Here is an 18,233-nt window from a genome sequence, read left to right as displayed (position 1 = left end):
CAGTTTCGCGTAGCAAGCTTTGTCCGTGCTGAAACGTAATTAGAAGTGCCTACAGATCTGCAAATATAGTCTCTCGTGAGCTGCTTCATTTGTAATTTAAACGCGCGTTTATTCAAATGATTTTGGTCATTTTACTTTCGGAATTCGTTCGATTTGTAGTCATGCTACGTGGCACCACAGTCAGTCAAAGTTAATTCTGAACTAAGTAAGTGATTTGAACTAATTAAGTGAAAAGATTACACCTTCAGCGATGGAGTTCAGTGATTTCGCGCCTCTATTCCTCTGAGTTTTATATGTGGGCTAAGCTATGTTGAATACAGTCGTGGTGAACAGACTGTACCAAGTGTCCGTTGTTTTGTGGCCAGCAAGTAATGATGTATTCCATGTTGAAATACGTTGAGTTACAGGCAGAACGAGTAGCGGCACATGTTAAGAAGTTTTCGCCTTGTTCAGTTACAGCATTTAATGTTTGTTTTGTCACTATGGCGTCTTACTTGCGTTAAGGGACTGTTTAATTAAGACTGCATCATAACTCTTGTTAACAGTGAATTCATATGCTGAAGATGTTTTCCTTCTTCTTTGTGAATGTCCATTGTAACCCTGTACTTTAACTGTAATTACACTGCCATTTTCTGTGATTACCGATCCTCATCTTTATATGATACCTGTATGTGCAATCCATTCCAACATAAGTTTTAGACTGGGAATGAAGTCAATTTATAATAATACCTATTGTACCGGTGCATGTGTTTCTGCGTATCACTGAGCTTGTGCGCAAACCTTGAAGTTGTCCTTTGTGCATGGCATCCTGGTATCGACACGTCCCCTGTTTACTATCCTTACCAGCTGTGCTGCAGCGTTACACGTTCATCCATCGGCCGCCAACGTTTACAGTTTTGCATTTTCCGTCGACACCTGTATGAATACCTGTATGTGACCAATCTGCGCATCTCCTTCGTGGTGAGCCGTATTTTTTTTTTTTTTTTATCTTACAGTGCAGATCCATTTATTCGTTCGGACACTCAGAAGGGTACACAGAAAGAGGTGGGGATCGAACAAGTACTTGTGGTTCGGCACACTTCCTATGCAGGTGGGACAGTACTGTGAGCTATACAAAAGTCCTGGGCTACGCACGGGGCACTTCGTCCCTCTTCCAGTTTCCAGATGATTCATCCCCTTGTGAAAACATCTAAATATTGTCGCCAACCCGTGTAATGGAGAACATCACCACAGCGAATTGCAAACGCTCGCTGACTGACACACGCTGTCTTTTCCCGTTCCTTCTATTGCATCACGTTGAGAGACCAGCCCAATTTGACGCTACAGTGACGCTGACATCATGCCGTGTGACGCCCAACATGACTGCAAAACGTCTGGTAACATGCTGCCGCACTTACATTCACTTTTTTACCGAGTGCTTAATATGTTATGTAACGTTACCCATCTCGTCCTTATGTTTTGCAGAGCCTTCTAAAATGATGCTGTAAATGACGAGACAAGTTACTAACTTTCTAGAAACGTGAAGCGAGTCAGTATGAGTCGGCGGTATCGACGCTCTTATCTCGTCAATGTGTTTTTTGTTTGCTCTCAGCATGACGCAGCTCCTGCAGGGTTACAAAACAGGCTGTAGCCGCCCATTCCGATACAGACACGTGCGATTCGCCCAGCAGCGTTACGCCCCGCTTATTGCGACTGTACTTCACATCTGGTATGTAATGCACCGACACTAATACTCGTTACCGCATGATATGAATAATTGTGTGCCTGGCTAGCAGCTAGTCTCGGAGTTGTGGCAAATCTTTTATTTACGGGAATATCCTTGCGGGTTCAGTAACCAGAAAAGCATACTCAACCCTTGACTGCAGGCTTATTTGTTGACGAAATGTAAGATAAGGGTTTAACGTTTCGCTGGCGACGAGTTCATTAGAGATGGAAATATTGAGGCATCGTATTTAGTAGATAAAAAATGGTTCAAATGGCTCTGAGCACTATGGGACTTAACTTCTATGGTCATCAGTCCCCTATAACTTAGAACTACTTAAACCTAACTAACCTAAGGACGCCACACACATCCATGACCGAGGCAGGATTCGAACCTGCGACCGTAGCGGTCGCGCTGTTCCAGACTGTAGCGCCTGGAACCCCTCGGCCACCGTGGCCGGCTTGCTGAATTTGCATTAAGCGCTAACAGGAAAGAAAATCACCGGGAAAAGTAAGCCACTCCGGCAGGCATTTAGGAGATCTTTTACAGAAAAATGCCCTGAATAGGAAAGAAAATCCTTGTAAAATTGAAACCGCCAGACGAAATTGTAATTCTCTCAGCAACAGATCTAGGTAGGACTCACTTTCTAAATGACTAAATCGTTGCATTTTTATCGCTCATTGGTATAATGTAATTCATTGCGGGTGCACTGCTCTGGCTCTGAGCACTATGGGACTCAACTGCGGAGGTCATTAGTCCAAGGGTGCACTGCAGTTTGGAACTCGAACTTCTGCAGTTATTCACTCCGGTAGAATCGTGAGAGTGGATTGACCAACTTTACTATTATTTTTTTAAAAAGAAAAGGATTTTCAGCCTAAACCTCGAGGACCTCAGTTCGTTCGATATAACAGGGGTCCGTTATCTGAGTTCCGGTAGACAAGAAATGTGTTTGTAACTCTGCGTATTACTTCTCTTCTGTGAACAAAACTTACCATCCCAATCACCCATGTATGGACAGGCTCAGTAACCTGGACCGAGAAATGCCACCCACCCCTACGCATTATGCAATTAACCCAAGAGCCTTGGTCAATGATAGCTGGTCAACTTTTGTCCACGTGCCCATAAAAGAAGAGAAACAGTTGCCATTACTTTCCCCTGTTTTCCCACTACTTCCGTATATTTTGCACGGCCACCAACGACTTGACACTTTTTTCTTCTGGATGTAACGGTGGTTCCACGAATCATCATCACATAATAACCCCAGACGTACAACAGATTATGCTTGAACTTTAATAAACACTATGTAGGAATGTCCTTCTTACAGCGATTTCGGTCTGGAGTGGACAACCGCACATTCGGCTTCTTTACATGTAGATCTTCACTCCCGAAAGTGTGTGTCCGTGATTCGACTTATTACAACATAAAAATGGAAATGAGCGTATGGCGTCATTGGTCGGGAGTTCCCAGACAGGAAGTTCGGCCACCAAGTGCAATTCTTAGTGAGTGCGACGCCACAGTGGGCGACTTGCGCATCGGTAATGGGGATGAATTGATGGGAGGACAGCACACACACAGTCCCTGAGGGGAAAAAATCTCCCCCCCCCCCCCCCAGCCGGGAATCGAACCCGGCATTCCAACGCGCTGACCATTCAGGTATCGGAGCGGACATTACAACAGCCAAAGAAGAAGCTTAATACAAGAATCTCTTGATTAATTTTCTTTTTTCTTCTTTTTTGCGAGAATTTTCTGCCATTTGACTGTTAATTGTTAATTTATTTTGCACACTCATGTTTTCGGCGTCATAACCATTCTGAAGTGCATGTTGAAAAGTTAAAATATGTCTGCGACACGTCATGGTTAAGAAAACATCTTTCCTGACGACGACGATGACATGTCAGAGACGGGTCAGATATATTTTAACTTTTCAACATGCACTTCAGAATAACTATAAAGCAAATATCATGACTGTGTAAGAAACTTCCTGGCAGATTAAAACTGTGTGCCCGCCCGAGACTCGAACTCGGGTCCTTTGCCTTTCGCGGGCAAGTGCTCTACCAACTGAGCTACCGAAGCACGACTCACGCCCGGTACTCACAGCTTTACTTCTGCCAGTACCTCGTCTCCTACCTTCCAAACCAAGGTCCCGAGTTCGAGTCTCGGTCGGGCACGCAGTTTTAATCTGCCAGGAAGTTTCATATCAGCGCACACTCCGCTGCAGAGTGAAAATCTCATTCTATGACTGTGTAAAATAAATGAATAATTGACAGTCAAATGGCCGAAATTTCTTTCAAAAAATTATATATGACTGTCTCGTTAACCAATGTATCATATAAAGTGAGGTAACAAAAGTCATAGGATATCGTACTGGACCTCCTTTTGCCCGGCGAAATTCAGGAACTCGACATGGCATGGACTCAGAAAGTCGTAGGAAGTCTCCTGCAGAAATATGAAGCCGTACTGCCCCTACAGCTTTCCGTAATTGGAAAGATTTTCTGCGTGGATTGACCTCTCGATTATGTCCCGTGAATGTTCGATGGGATTCATGTCACTCCAATTATCCAGAACGTTCTTCAAACCAATGGCCAGCAGTTATAGCCCGGTAACATGCCGCATTGTCCATCTATGTTTGGAAACATGAACTTCATGAATGGTTACAAGTGGTCTCCAAGAACCAGAGCATAACAATTTCCAGTCAATGATGGGTTCAGATGGACCAGAGGACCCAGACCTTTCCACGAAAAGACAGTCCACACCATTATGGAGCCACCTCCAGCTTGCACAGTGCGTTGTTGACAACTTGAATCCATGGCTTCGTGGGGTCTGCGCCACATTCGAACCCTATCTTCAGCTCTTACCAACTGATATAGGGACTCATCTGACCGGGCCAGTCCTCTGGAGTCCAACTGATGTGGTCACGAGCCCAGAAGAGGCGCTGCAGGAGATATCGTGTTGTTATCAAAGGCACTCGCGTCGCTCGTCTGCTGCTATAGCCCATTAATGCCATCTCCGCACTATTCTAACGGATACGTTCGTCTGATATTGATTTCCATGGCTATGAAACGCCGTTGGTCTCAGTCACTAAGTGATGGCTGTCGGCCACTTCATTTCCGTGGTGAGATGTGATGCCTGAAATTTGGTATTCTCAGCACACTCTTGACACCGTGGATCTCCGAATATTTAATTCCCCAACGATTTCCTAAATGGAGTGTCTCATGCATCTAGCTCCATCCCGCGTTCGAAGTCTGTTAATTCCCATCGTTCGACCATAACACCTCGGAAAACTTTTCACAAGAATCACGTGACTGCTAATGGCAGCACCGCCAGTGTGCTGCCCTTTATACCTTAAGTACGCGATACCACCACCATTTGTGTGTGTATGTATCGCTATCCCACGACTTTTGTCAACTCAGTGCATATCATGAACGGAATTGCAGCAATACTCCTTTGACACGCCATTGGGATATGCCCTAAGCTACTTTCATATCTGAAGAGGTCACCTCACGTAAAAATGCCAATTTTAATGTTTTTGTAAAATACAATACGTTCTCAACGTAATAAATTTTAGAGAAAAATAATAGTAGAAAAGATGTACAATGCTCTGACGCGATAAAATTTCTTGTTGCTAATTTGAATTATAAAAGGCACTATCAGAAACCTAAATTCTATTTTCGCTAACAGTCGTTGCATTTCCCCACAACAATTGTCGCTATGAAGGCAAAAATTCTCGTACGCTTATCCCAAACACGCACTTCTTTGGGAGGCTCAAGAAATGTCATAGCCGAGCGGGGTAGCCGCACGGTTTAAGGCACCTTGTCACGGTCCATGCCGCTGCCCCCGTCGGAGGTTCGAGTCTTCCCTCGGGCATGGGTGTGTTTGTTGTCCATAGCGTAAGTTAGTTTAAGTTAGATTAAGTAGTGTGTAGGCTTAGTGACCGACGACCTCAGAAGTTTGGTCCCATAAGACCTTTCCACAAATTTCCAAATTTTCCAAAATGTCATTAGTTGTCCTAATCAGATATGCGATTAAATGCTTTCCTTAATCTCCTAACGCCTTTAAAGTAGAACACGAAAATCGGGAGACGCAAAGACAGACTAGACACCCCTGACACACGTGATATTCTATAGTTTATTTACCAGGTTCAGTTTGACCATGCGAGCCAAAGTTAATTGGTAATGGAACAAGACAGTGCGCAACTTACAAAATATATATAAACAAAGATTCAAATATATATAAACAAAGATTTAAATAACCTGTCAACAACGTAGAAACAGACTATACTAATAAAAAAAACATTATAGAGAAAGGCTTTTAAGTAATGCGTTCAACTTCTGTACAAATGGCTCTGAGCACTATGGGACTTAACATCTATGGTCATCAGTCCCCTAGAACTTAGAACTACTTAAACCTAACTAACCTAAGGACAGCACACAACACCCAGTCATCACGAGGCAGAGTAAATCCCTGACCCCGCCGGGAATCGAACCCGGGAACCCGGGCGTGGGAAGAACCGGAGTGAGCCTCAACGAAACTTTCGACTTGGATTTGAGTATTTCCGGTTTATCACGCAATGTTATCATTCTTACGGAAGACTATTGAACATGAAACCTGTTGACTAGTGCAAACTTTTATTCAGGAAGTGTGATCCAAGTACATATCATTTTTCAGTCTAATCTTCACGGCATGTAAGTTGCAGTTTCTTCTGAAGAGTCAACATTGTCAACAACAAATCTGGGAGATGTAATATATGTACGGGGACGGCAGCGTTAGATTTCAGAGACACTTGAACGACAGTGTACAGGAAGTTCGCGAATTGACACCGTATATCAGTCTGAACATTCTTTTCTGGGCTAAGAATGTTCTTGATGAATGTACAGAATTGCCCCAAAATATAATATAAAGTCAAAGTGAGCACAGTAAACATGTGTTTGTGTTTCAGTGTCAGAGACAGGAGAGAGCTCCCTTATTCTGAAGATAGCAGCTTTCGGTTTTTGCACAAGATCTTGAATGTGATACTTCCAGGAATGCCGTCCGTCTACACTCTGTCCTAAGAATTTAAGATAACCGATTTCACTGACTGACCACATTTCGGACTACAAAATTTCGCTTTTTCAAGAGTTCCGTGTCCGAAACTTTATGCATTGTGTTCTGTTGCAATTAAGCGTTAATCTGTTCTCCGAATGCCACGTGCAGATGTTACTGACAGTCGTATGAGCTACATCACTTATATTACGCCCCAAGTCTTTCACAACAATATTTGTGTCCAGTGGCGGCTGTTGTGTAAGAGCACAAGAGCACTCGCACACTCAAGCTTTTATACATTGCCGGCCGGTGTGGCTGAGCGGTTCTAGGCGCTTCAGTCTGGAACCGCGCGACCGAATCCTGCTTCGGGCATGGATGTGTGTGAAGTCCTTAGGTTAGTTAGGTTTAAGTAGTTCTAAGTTCTAGGAGACTGATGACCTCAGATGTTAAGTCCCATAGTGCTCAGAGCCATTTTTTATACATTGCGGATGTATTGGCTATTTTTCTTTGAATGCCATAAAACGTAATGCTGTGCTACATTGCTCCTGTAGACTATTTGTATAAGTGGAGCCTGGCATCAGGGTCGCAAGCACATCTTCCGTTGTGAACGTTTTAAGTTGCTTCTGCCCATGCGCAACTGGTGTGACGTAATTGCCTTACAGGCCAAATACATACGGGTTTGATAAACAATGTGCACGGTTCACAGCTCAGCGTTACCACTCAACTACAAGCTTACGTCAATGCCACCAGGTGGTAGCACACTGCAGCAGGCTGTTATCTACGTCTGTTTGGCAGAAATCCTGCTAGGCAGCAGCACACTCCACAAATACGCCGATTCACTCACTATATTGCGCAATTAAATCGGATATCAGTATATATTACAGTTAGAGTGATACGAAAACCTGTTTTGTGCGATTGTAAGTGAGATATCGCACACTAGGTTCTGAATTTTATCATACAGTAATCCAGTTGAGGCACTGAGAACCATAAAGCACATCATCATCGATTGTGAGACTGTAGCGTTTATCGACGCTTCTGACATTTGTTGACCTTACGGTGGGGCAGGTTTATCTGTGCTGTAGGCTCACACTGTATACATGAACATTCACGAAAAGCTGACTCACTGGTTTCTCTGATATTCACATAAATGTCGGGTTGAAGCCGGTGCGCTTTTGGTCCTTCTGGCTGTCAGCACCTCATTTGTATTCTAGTCAAGTGACCTTGTTGGTAGATAGTACTACTTGAATTTAATAATTTCCACAAAAGGCTGTTTGTGTTTGGAGCTGGTTGCCTACTGTGTGGGAATAGGCATTCCTATGCAGTTTCAACATGAACTCTGTTGAATCTGCTTTAAGCGCTAACAGAAAAGGAAATCACCGGGAAAAGTAATCCACAAAGGAAGTAGGGCCTCCCAGACCAGGTCTTTTGTCTCAGAAAGTGACGAAATCAATTAAGCGTAACTGCAAGCGAAAATTTAACAAAGAAATATGTAATAAGCGTAAGCTGCCTTGTTCGTGCAAAGTAAGAATGCCTGATTTTCAGCTAAGAGGTGAATTCGTTACCTAATACATGAATATTTTGGATCTTGTAAATTTGTCTAAAAAATAAAAAATAAAAAAGCACGAAAGCTCCCACTTACAAAAAATGCGAAACAGAGAGTAGCGAAAGCTTAAACATCATTTCGTTCTTGCCATAAACTGTACGTAATTATGTACAAAACAACAAAATTTCACAAAAACAATTCTTTCTTTCGGGTAAGTTATGCACATCATTGTTATTATTGTTATTATTATTGACGATGGCTGAAGTTGTATAAATATGCTGATAAGCATAGCTGTTTTACAGCAGATGCTATTAATTTCACGCTCTCACATTTATCCGAATTTAAAAATTTGTGAACACCCAGAATGTATAGCTACGAGCCGCCACTGTTTGTATCATCTACAAAGTGAACAATTTTCCAGTCGTCTGTCATGTTTAACGGCAGATCACTGATGTATATCAAGAAAAGCAACGGACCCAGAAGCGAACGGTATCTCGTGTTCTGTGTATTTAGCTCGACTATTTGCCTACAAAACTAGAAATGATTTAATCAGAATTCCTCGACCGCGCTCGGGAATGCGTTTAGATTCTTGTTGGCTTTCTGATTCTTAAAAAATAACTCGTTTCATCGTTATGGGTCTCTGACTGCCAGCTTAAGAAATACACGTCGAAACACCAACTCCACACCCTAGCGCAAAGGGCTTGCCTCCTACAGCCACACGAGGGCTACTGGTCGACTACATTTGGTTTCACGAGCTCCAAGTAGCTCCACGAAATTACTTTTAACCTCTGGCTCTTTCAACCAGCAAGTCTCAGACTGAGGACGACTCTAAGAGTAATCAGTAGCAGAAGGACATTGTAGACGCCATACTCTTCCTCTACCACAGTACTAGCGAAAAATTACAGTTCTACACACAACCACATCATCTGTGCCTTCCTAGCCGCACAAGGAGAAACGGTTCATCCTTTACCCACTATCACACATCACATGTCAAGCATATGGCTGACAGGACATATGTGGATCACGTCAACTCTTCGACTATGCCTTTAGTCTCTCTCAGCAATAACAATGAAAAGAAGATTTAAAAATAAGGGAAGCATACGGCCAACGGGTCACCGATTTTCGCAACTTTCGCAAGACTTTAGCATACTTTTTTTTTATTTAGGGCACAAGTCAAAACTATAGAACACAAACACAGAGACAACGGAAACGGCTATACGCCAGCCGGCCGCAGTGGCCGAGCGGTTGTATGAGCTTCAGTCCGGAACCGCGCGACTGCTACGGTCCCAGGTTCGAATCCAGCCTCCGGCATGGCTGTGTGTGATGTCCTTAGGTTAGTTAGGTTTAAATAGTTCTTAAGTTCTAGTGGACTGATGACCTCAGATGTTAAGTCCCATGGTGCTCAGAGCCATTTGAACCATTTTTGACTATACGTCAGTCCCAATGGACAGAATAGGAGACAACTAAAACGTGGAAAAAGGGTAAAAAAACATACAAAAATGGAGATCAAAAATTGAAAATTAAATGGCCTTCGCCATATTGGTTCGGCGGATAAAAAGTAAAACGCGGTCGACAGCCCGCGCGCCATTCGCGAAAACGGTTGATGAATCAGATGGCAAACCCAAGCTGGAACGTAAATTGCTAAAAAAAAGGGGGGGCATTCCAGCAGGAAGTGGCGGACAGTAAAAATTTGGGCGCAATGCGTACAAGGTGGTGGGGCAGCGCCACTGAGCAAATGACGACGGCTGAAAAGGCAGTGCCCAATACGCAGCCGAGTTACAGTAATTTCCTCCCGGTGGGAGCGCCGAGAGGAGGTTGTCTAAGGTGCCGCGAGAGGCTTAATAAGCAGAAGCCGTGAAGGGAGCACCATTGGCGATGCCAAAGGGACACCACCTCCTGACAGACGGCAACACAGAGATCATCGGAGGGAATAGAGGTGCTCGCGGGCTGAGGTACGAGGACCGCAGCCTGGGCAGCAGTGTCAGCAGCCTCGCTTCCTGGCAGACCGTCGTGACCAGGGACCCACAGAAACACGACATTGGCTCCACCAAGAGGGAGCAAGTGGCAGTTTTCCTGGACCCGCCGCACTAAGGGATGAGCAGGTGGATGTAACAAATGCTGTTCTAGAACGATGCTTCTCGAGCATTTTTGGGAAACAGAGGTTCTAAGTTTTATGAGCTTGTTGAATTACTTACGAGAGCACCAACCGCCGAGCCGTGGCGTTGGTATAACGGGCCAATATGCATTTATTACTTTTGAATTCCGTTATTTTTTTCCCACTCTACCATCAAGCACTAGTGTGATTATTGTCCAATCCCCCTAGAAGGTCTTGGTAACATTTCCATTTCAAAAACACAGTAAACGTACAGAAATGAAAGAAGGTCCTGACCGGTTATGACCTGTTGATTAACAACTCGATCACTTCTGCAATCGAAATGAGGCTATCTGTAACACAGCAGATACGAACCATGGCCCGTCCCACAAATAGGGAACATAGCTGCTTTCTGTTAATGCTTCAGAATCGATACAATTACAATGTACATTATCTGAAGGAGGTGTATGTCGGTATGCCTTCACTGCGATACTTGCATAAATGTGTTGATAAATAAATATTCTTTTCATCACGATTCGTTAACATATTTTGCCTCATACCAAGCGCTATGATTATTACTATCGCTCTCTGAAGCAAGATAATTCGTTGTAATGATACCAGTCTCTGATGGATGATTAGAAAAAATTAATGACGAAACTTGAACGCAGTATCGTCAGACATAATCTTTTGCTGACGCCACTGATCAAGCTTGACCTTCAACGACTCGTAAAACTTTGAACCTAGAGTTCTCGGAAACCCTTGACATGTACATCGTACTAGAGCAGTATTTGTTTAGTACGTCCAGGGTTGGGTTGGGTTGTTTTTTGGGGGAGGAGACCAAACAGCGAGGTCATCGGTCTCATCGGATTGGGAAGGATGGGGAAGGAAGTCGGCCGCGCCCTTTCAAAGGAACCATTCCAGCATTAGCCTGGAACGATTTAGGCAAATCACGGAAAACCTAAATCAGGATCGCTGGACGCGGGATTGAACCATCGTCCTCCCGAATGCAAGCCCAGTGTGCTAACCACGCGCCATCACGCTCGGTCACTACGTCCAGGTACTACGCTCTTACGAAAGATGAGCATTAGCTACATCGCAGTTCCTGGGAAGTTCTGCATCTCAAACCTTTGATTCTCTTTTTTGAATTATACATCTCACAGTCAGCCTTGATTAAGTAATCATATTGATCAGAGAATGTGTGTGTGTGTGTGTGTGTGCGTGTGTGTGTGTGTGTGTGTACGTGTGTGTGTGTGTGTGTGTGTGTGCGTAGTTATCTTCCTCTTCGTTACTCCCTCGCTCGCCCTTTCTCGCTATTTTCCAGTCCTCTGTTATTTCACTGCTTCTTCTGTAACTCTGTTAATTCTGTCAGTTCCATATCCATTGCAAAACCTTAGGCTATTTCTTTACCAGTGCCTGCTGTTCAGAGACCGATATTAACTGTTAATGGCACTACTGATCGAAGCCCTCCGGGCATATGGGCCGTATTGTTCTTAAGAAGTTGTTATGGAAACGGTCACAACAGAGAAAACATCGATAGGAATTCAGCTTCACGGAAGAACTTAATAAGCGCCGCAAGAGGCCATTTCTAACATAAAGACGATAACAGCGAACTACCGTACATCAGAATATGTGATTGGTGTTCCGAACACTCCTTCATCCTATCAGGCTACCCTTGGCACTCGAAGAAAAAAATAAGTTGACAAAATGTGAAGGAAATTTGGAAGCAATAAAATCGAGCAGTTAAGAGAAATCTTCCACGTTTTTAAGGTAATCAAAGACGTCTGGAAATCCTTCATAGGTGTGAATCGTTTAACTTCTTTAACGAGGTCAGAGGTCAGTCTGCATTAAGACTCTGTGAAATTAAAAGGATTACCTGTAAAATATGTTTCGGCAAAGGCTAAGACGGAACACACGTTATGAGTGGCGAATCAATGGTATTTGGCTCATGATTCCATGACTATAGCTATACCCCTCAGCTGAGCTTCACATATTAACATAATGTATGGTTCAAATGGCTCTAAGCACTATGGGACTTTACATCTGAGGTCATCAGTCCCCTAGACTTAGAACTACTTAAACCCAATTAACCTAAGGACAGCACACAAATCCATGCCCGAGGCAGGATTCGAACCTGCAACCGTAGCAGCTGCGTGGTTCCGGACTGAAGCACCTAGAACCGCTCGGCCACAGTGGCAGGCAACATAATGTATACTGGTACGCAAAATAAAACGTTTCGGCGCAAGATCTGCTGAAGTCAGCTCCTTTGGATGCGTACTGTATCGCAAGGTCAGTGCGTTGTCTCTAAAGGGTACGTTTTTGAATAAAGCACATTCAACGAATTAAATAGATCTCTAGAGGAACCATTTGGATTAAAAAACCTTCTAAGAATGAAACAGTTACATCAGAGTTTAGTTGTCATATCCCTGTGTGTCTTGTTCTATTTGCGCAAATCCAGTTCACACTATCCACGAAGGCTGATACGAGCGATCGTAAAATATATTTTCCATTCACAGTCGCTCCGATCAGCCATCATGACGAATGTCAATCTGGTTAATAATAGGGTCATTCCACATGAAGTGGGCAAATTTTAGGTATCATCCAAAACTTTACTTAAAATTGAAATTTTATAATAGTAAAACATGGAAATTTATGGTAAGGTCTTACGGGACCAAACTGCTGAGGTCATCGCTCCCTAAGCTTGCACACTACGTAATCTAACTTAAACTAACTTACGATAAGGACGACACATACACCCACGGCCGAGGGAGGACTCGAACCTCCGACGGGGGAAGCCGTGCGGACCGTGACAAAACGCCTTATAGTAGTAGGCTTCTAGTTCTTAGTCACGGTGGTGGGTAAGAAACGTAATTAATATACGTACGAATGATGCAGATGACGATTTACTATCGAGCGTAAAAGCATGCATGAAATGCGACCGACACGTTACAAGTCATCGAGCAGACTGTTAAACCAAAGAGCCCACACAATAACCTGCTGCCGGGAACGAGAGACGTATTTTTCTGTCGTGGCAGCGGTGTTATTACTCGAGTCCCCTCAGGCCCAACCCAAAGGAGATACCTGAATCTGATGCACAACTTACCGTGTCATTCGCCATTTTCGTGCTATATTAGGTTAGAGCTGTGTATAAAATCAATTGTGACGATTTTTCAACCATTTTGTTGTTTTAGTAATGTTTGCACAAATAAGGTATTAGGTAGCCCCTCTTAGTAGTTCCACAGAGATCTCATTGTCGCTAGTTCTACCGAACTGCACTTGATAAGTGTATTTTAGATGTAATAAATATGTACACATACCATCAATATTGTGCATATATTGATGTCATGTGCTATATTTCTGTCTAGTTATTTTTATTTCATGAGAAAGTGCAAATGTTTTTCTCCTAGAAAAGATTTTGTTTGTCTTGGAGACCCTATGGACAAGATTAAAAATATATTCTGGAAAATACTACTGTCAGACACTCACAAACCATCAATTAGACAATTATATTTCATATAACAAACTTAGTAATAGTGTTTATGCGTGCAACAGTGCACTTGATAGATTTCCATCACAACTAACTTCCTTTATTCTCAACAAAACACAAACCCTTCCTTCTATGCTTGCAGAAATAACTTGTTCTTCTTCCTGCCAGGCATCGCTAATGTAACTCCTTACTGTTTAAGTGTAAAGCTTGTTATGAGCATTCTGACTGAAATTGTGAAGTCAGAAGAAACCTGCGGCAAACGCCAACTTTTTGGAGCGAGTATTAATATATTCAAATCTCAGTACTTGAAAAACCTCAAATATTTTTCTTCAACTCACTTAGCAGTAGGTCATCAAAATCAGCGCAGCACTGGAATTGTTGATCACTAGAATTTTTCTCTAGAGATGTTTTGTCTCAACCCCACCAGGAACTGAAAACTGTCTACAAATTTCGGGATGTACCGGACAAAACTTAAGCTTTATGTAAATTTCTGAATCTAATTTCGAAACTTTCTCTTATTTTAAAGGAGAATAGCCAAGATTTGACAAATTTGAATTAAAATTCTCTTCAATTTCTGGTTATTCATGACCATCAGCATCTGAAACCTTTGATAAGAATAACAGAATCTTTAATTTTTTAAGAACTCGTTAACTCGTTCTGACATATTGAGTACTTTCTTGAAATATTCCTAATTCAGCTGCTCTTCCTTTTTCTGGTGCATGTAAGCCCTTTTTAATTCGAAATGGTTCCAACAGTGAATTTGCAAAAAAAAAAAAAAAAAAAATTATGAGAATTAAGACTCCATGAAAACAACTAATTGTGTGATGTAGGAAGTCAGGGCCAAAGCCTTTAAGCTACCTAGTAAACAAATCAATTCCATTTTATTGCATGCTTGAGAAATAAGTTGGCAACATATTAACCAGTATCTCCCAGAAGACCAAGGTATATCACTGCAGTCTTGCTACACACTGAAATCCGCACCGCTGTAGCTTGCTACTAGAGGAGCCAGGACAACATGGAGCATCCCACTGATAGAGTATCATGTCGTAATTTGTTTTCCACATTTTGAGGGGGAACAATACTGCGACAATCCATGCTCATATGGCGAAAGTGTATGGCAACAATCCACCATTAATGGAACAGTGCTTCGGTGACACAAACACTTGCAGTGTAGCAGAACAAGTCTGAATGGCAAAGAACAAAGTGGCCGAGGAGGGCAAGGACCCAACCATCAATGGGCAAGGTGATGAGTGTTTCTTGTGACTGCCATTGGGGTAAAGTGTCAGCGGAGCGTACTACTAAAATCAGCTGATGAGTTTGTGGGAGGTTGTCAAGATGAAGTGCAAGAAACTTTCCAAAACGGTATATTTGCTTCATGAAGCATACCAGCTCATTATGCACTGGATTTCATCATACACGTTGCTTCTTTATGCTGTACAGTTCTGCCTCACTTCCCTGTATTCTTCTGACATGGCAGCCAGTGACTTCTTCCGTTTCCTTCAGATGGAGGAACCATTGCGTTCAGGCATTTCCAGAACGACAAAGAGGTGATTTTCATGCTGGAACATTTCCTGAACACAAAAGTGCAGACGCATACAGCTGTTGGGAACAATGTGTTTCATTGACGGATGAATTTGTAAAGAAGGGCTAACACTCACAACAATTATACCCCTAATGACCACGCTGCCGTCGACAATTAAAAGACAATTGGGGTGGGGGGTAGGGGGGGGGGGGGTGGAAACAAATGTATGTCGTACTTGAAGAAGTACGTCTGTACAATTATCTACGGGTGACTGGAAGCTTGCTCTCCTTCGAGAATTGGCCTGCCGGAGTGGCCGAACGGTTCTAGGCGCTACAGTCTGGAACCGCGCTACCGCTACGGTCGCAGGTTTGAATCCTGCCTCGGCCATGGATGTGTGTGATGTCCTTAGGTTAGTTAGGTTTAAGTAGTCCTAAGTTCTGGGGGACTGATGACCACAGCAGTTAAGTCCTATAGTGCTGAGAGCCATTTGAACTTAACTTCTGAGGTCATCAGTCCCCTAGAACCGAGAACTACTTAAACCTAACTAACCTAAGGACATCACACACATCCATGCCCGAGGCAGGATTCGAACCTGCGACCGTAGCGGTCACGCGGTTCCAGACTGTACCGCCTAGCCGGCCGAAGTGGCCGTGCGGTTAAAGGCGCTGCAGTCTGGAACCGCAAGACCGCTACGGTCGCAGGTTCGAATCCTGCCTCGGGCATGGATGTTTGTGAAGTCCTTAGGTTAGTTAGGTTTAACTAGTTCTAAGTTCTAGGGGACTAATGACCTCAGCAGTCGAGTCCCATAGTGCTCAGAGCCATTTGAACCATTTTTTGTACCGCCTAGAACCGCACGGCCACTCCGGCCGTCAGAAGTTAAGTCCCATAGTTCTCAGAGCCATTTGAACCCTTTGAACCTCCGAGAATTTTAACCAAAATATTTGTCACTTTTTAATCAAATAAAACACTGACAGATGTTATCTTTTGGTGGGTGTAAGCTACCTCTAAACTTCGTGCATCCAGCCAGAGTATGTCTGGAGATATGTAATCCACAACGTACGTATGTCGAATACTTGAAGAAGTATACTTGTATAATAATCTGTTAGTGAGTGATATCCCGTTCTTTTTTTAACTATTTCCATCCTGGATGCCCATTGCCTTAATACACAGTCACACGAATGTCACCACTTGTCAGAAGCCTGGGTATTGTCCCCAAGGATAGATGCACACATGCGTTGATCCATTGTGGCTTCGAAAATTACGAGATCATCCAGGAAATGCCATGAAAACGTTCCCCATACCCTAACGCACCCACCTCCGACCTGGACCCTTGCGACGAATGTTGCAGGGTGTTTGCTTCCAGACGTTTCACGCCGTACACGACAACGGCCATCTGTCTGACGGAGCACAAAACGTGATTCGTCTGAAAATGCCACCTGTCGCGATTCAGTCGATGTCCCGTTGCTGTTGTTGAGGAGACATTGCTGGTAGTCCCAGGGTTCATATGGGCTGTCACGTCTATTCGCCCGAACGCATCGCTGTCATCATTCACCCCTGCCATCCGTGGCCCGTAGTGCATCACAGTTACTTGGCGCTGGTTTTCGATAGCGCCATTTTGCTGTGCACGGTATACTTTAACCACGGCGGCACACAAACAGTCTAAAAAGTTAGCCACTTCAGACATTCTTCCACGCTTGGTCCAAAAGACAATTATCATGCCCTTTTGGACGTTGGCCACATTATGACAACGACCTCACTGATTTACGCATCCGCCCGACACGCTTAACATACCCTCAACTGTTAGTGCTGCCACCAGTCGTCTGTGAGCGATTACAGTATGGCACACTGATGTCGAATATGGCGACGGTCACATTAATGTGACTAGACAGTGTAATATTTTGGTTATGAATAGATGCAAATGAAAAGTAAAAATACTAGCAAACAAACAAAATTACAAAATCTAAAAACACTAAAATCTCTGACATCTATACTCTACATCAATACGTTAAAGACAAGTTGTTTAACATTGTTACCAAAAACCTCGAAAAGTATTTGACCTATGAAACTTCCTGGCAGATTAAAACTGTGTGCCACACCGAGACTCGAACTCGAGACCTTTGCTTTGCACGGGCAAGTACTCAGTTGCCCACGAAAGGCAAAGGTCCCGAGTTCGAGTCTCGGTCTGGCACACAGTTTTAATCTGCGAGGAAGTTTCATACCAGCGCACAATCCGCTGCCGAGTGAAAATCTCATTCTGGAGTATTTGACCGATTTACTTCGAACTTTTACACGATACTCTAATAAATTGTCGGACGGACGTCAGCTACTTATTTTTTAAAAGTATATGATATTTAAATGTATATATAATAGATAAATGTGGAACACTTTCAACAAAAATCTTGAAAGGTTCTTGACCAATTTACTTCAGTTTTTTAAAACAGTACTCTAGTAATCGTTCAGACGGACATGGACTACATATTTTTAGGATTGCGTACCTCAGTCGGTAGAAACGGAACGCATGTAGGATCACTTTTTTGTCCGTCTGTCTACCTGTCTGTCTGTCCTACCCTTTTTCCTAGAATCCCTTAGACGTATTACGTTCAAATTGACGTTACTTACTAAGGTCTATGGTCCCTTGGCGGTGTAAAATATTGATGCTTCTTAGTCAATGCAATAAAAAACCAGACTATTTATGTCACGTATTTTTATACTCGCAAACTCACTCATCAAAAACCTACAAGGTACTTCCCGTTGGCCTAGAATCATAAAATTTGGCAAGAAGCAAGGTTTCACAGTAAAATCAAAGGAAAAAATCCAGAAACTGCAAATTTCTAGTTATATCGCACGGAAAAAATTTTTGTCGTTTGTTGT

General features: G+C 43.2%; 1 protein-coding gene across 1 annotated transcript in view; it reads left to right on the top strand.

Annotated features, from left to right (window-relative positions):
- The first annotated feature begins 1,635 nt into the window (after positions 1 to 1,635).
- Positions 1,636 to 18,233, top strand: part of LOC124595772 (glutathione S-transferase-like) — a 62,160-nt gene continuing 45,562 nt past the window's right edge. The window contains exon 1 of the mRNA XM_047134658.1: positions 1,636 to 1,708. The gene's annotated coding sequence lies outside the window, so the exon portion shown is untranslated. The remainder of the gene's footprint in view (positions 1,709 to 18,233) is intronic.

Source organism: Schistocerca americana, chromosome 2 (genome assembly GCF_021461395.2).
Source record: "Schistocerca americana isolate TAMUIC-IGC-003095 chromosome 2, iqSchAmer2.1, whole genome shotgun sequence".
In the NCBI taxonomy this organism is placed as follows: domain Eukaryota; kingdom Metazoa; phylum Arthropoda; class Insecta; order Orthoptera; family Acrididae; genus Schistocerca; species Schistocerca americana.
This window is presented reverse-complemented; position numbering and strand designations above follow the sequence as displayed.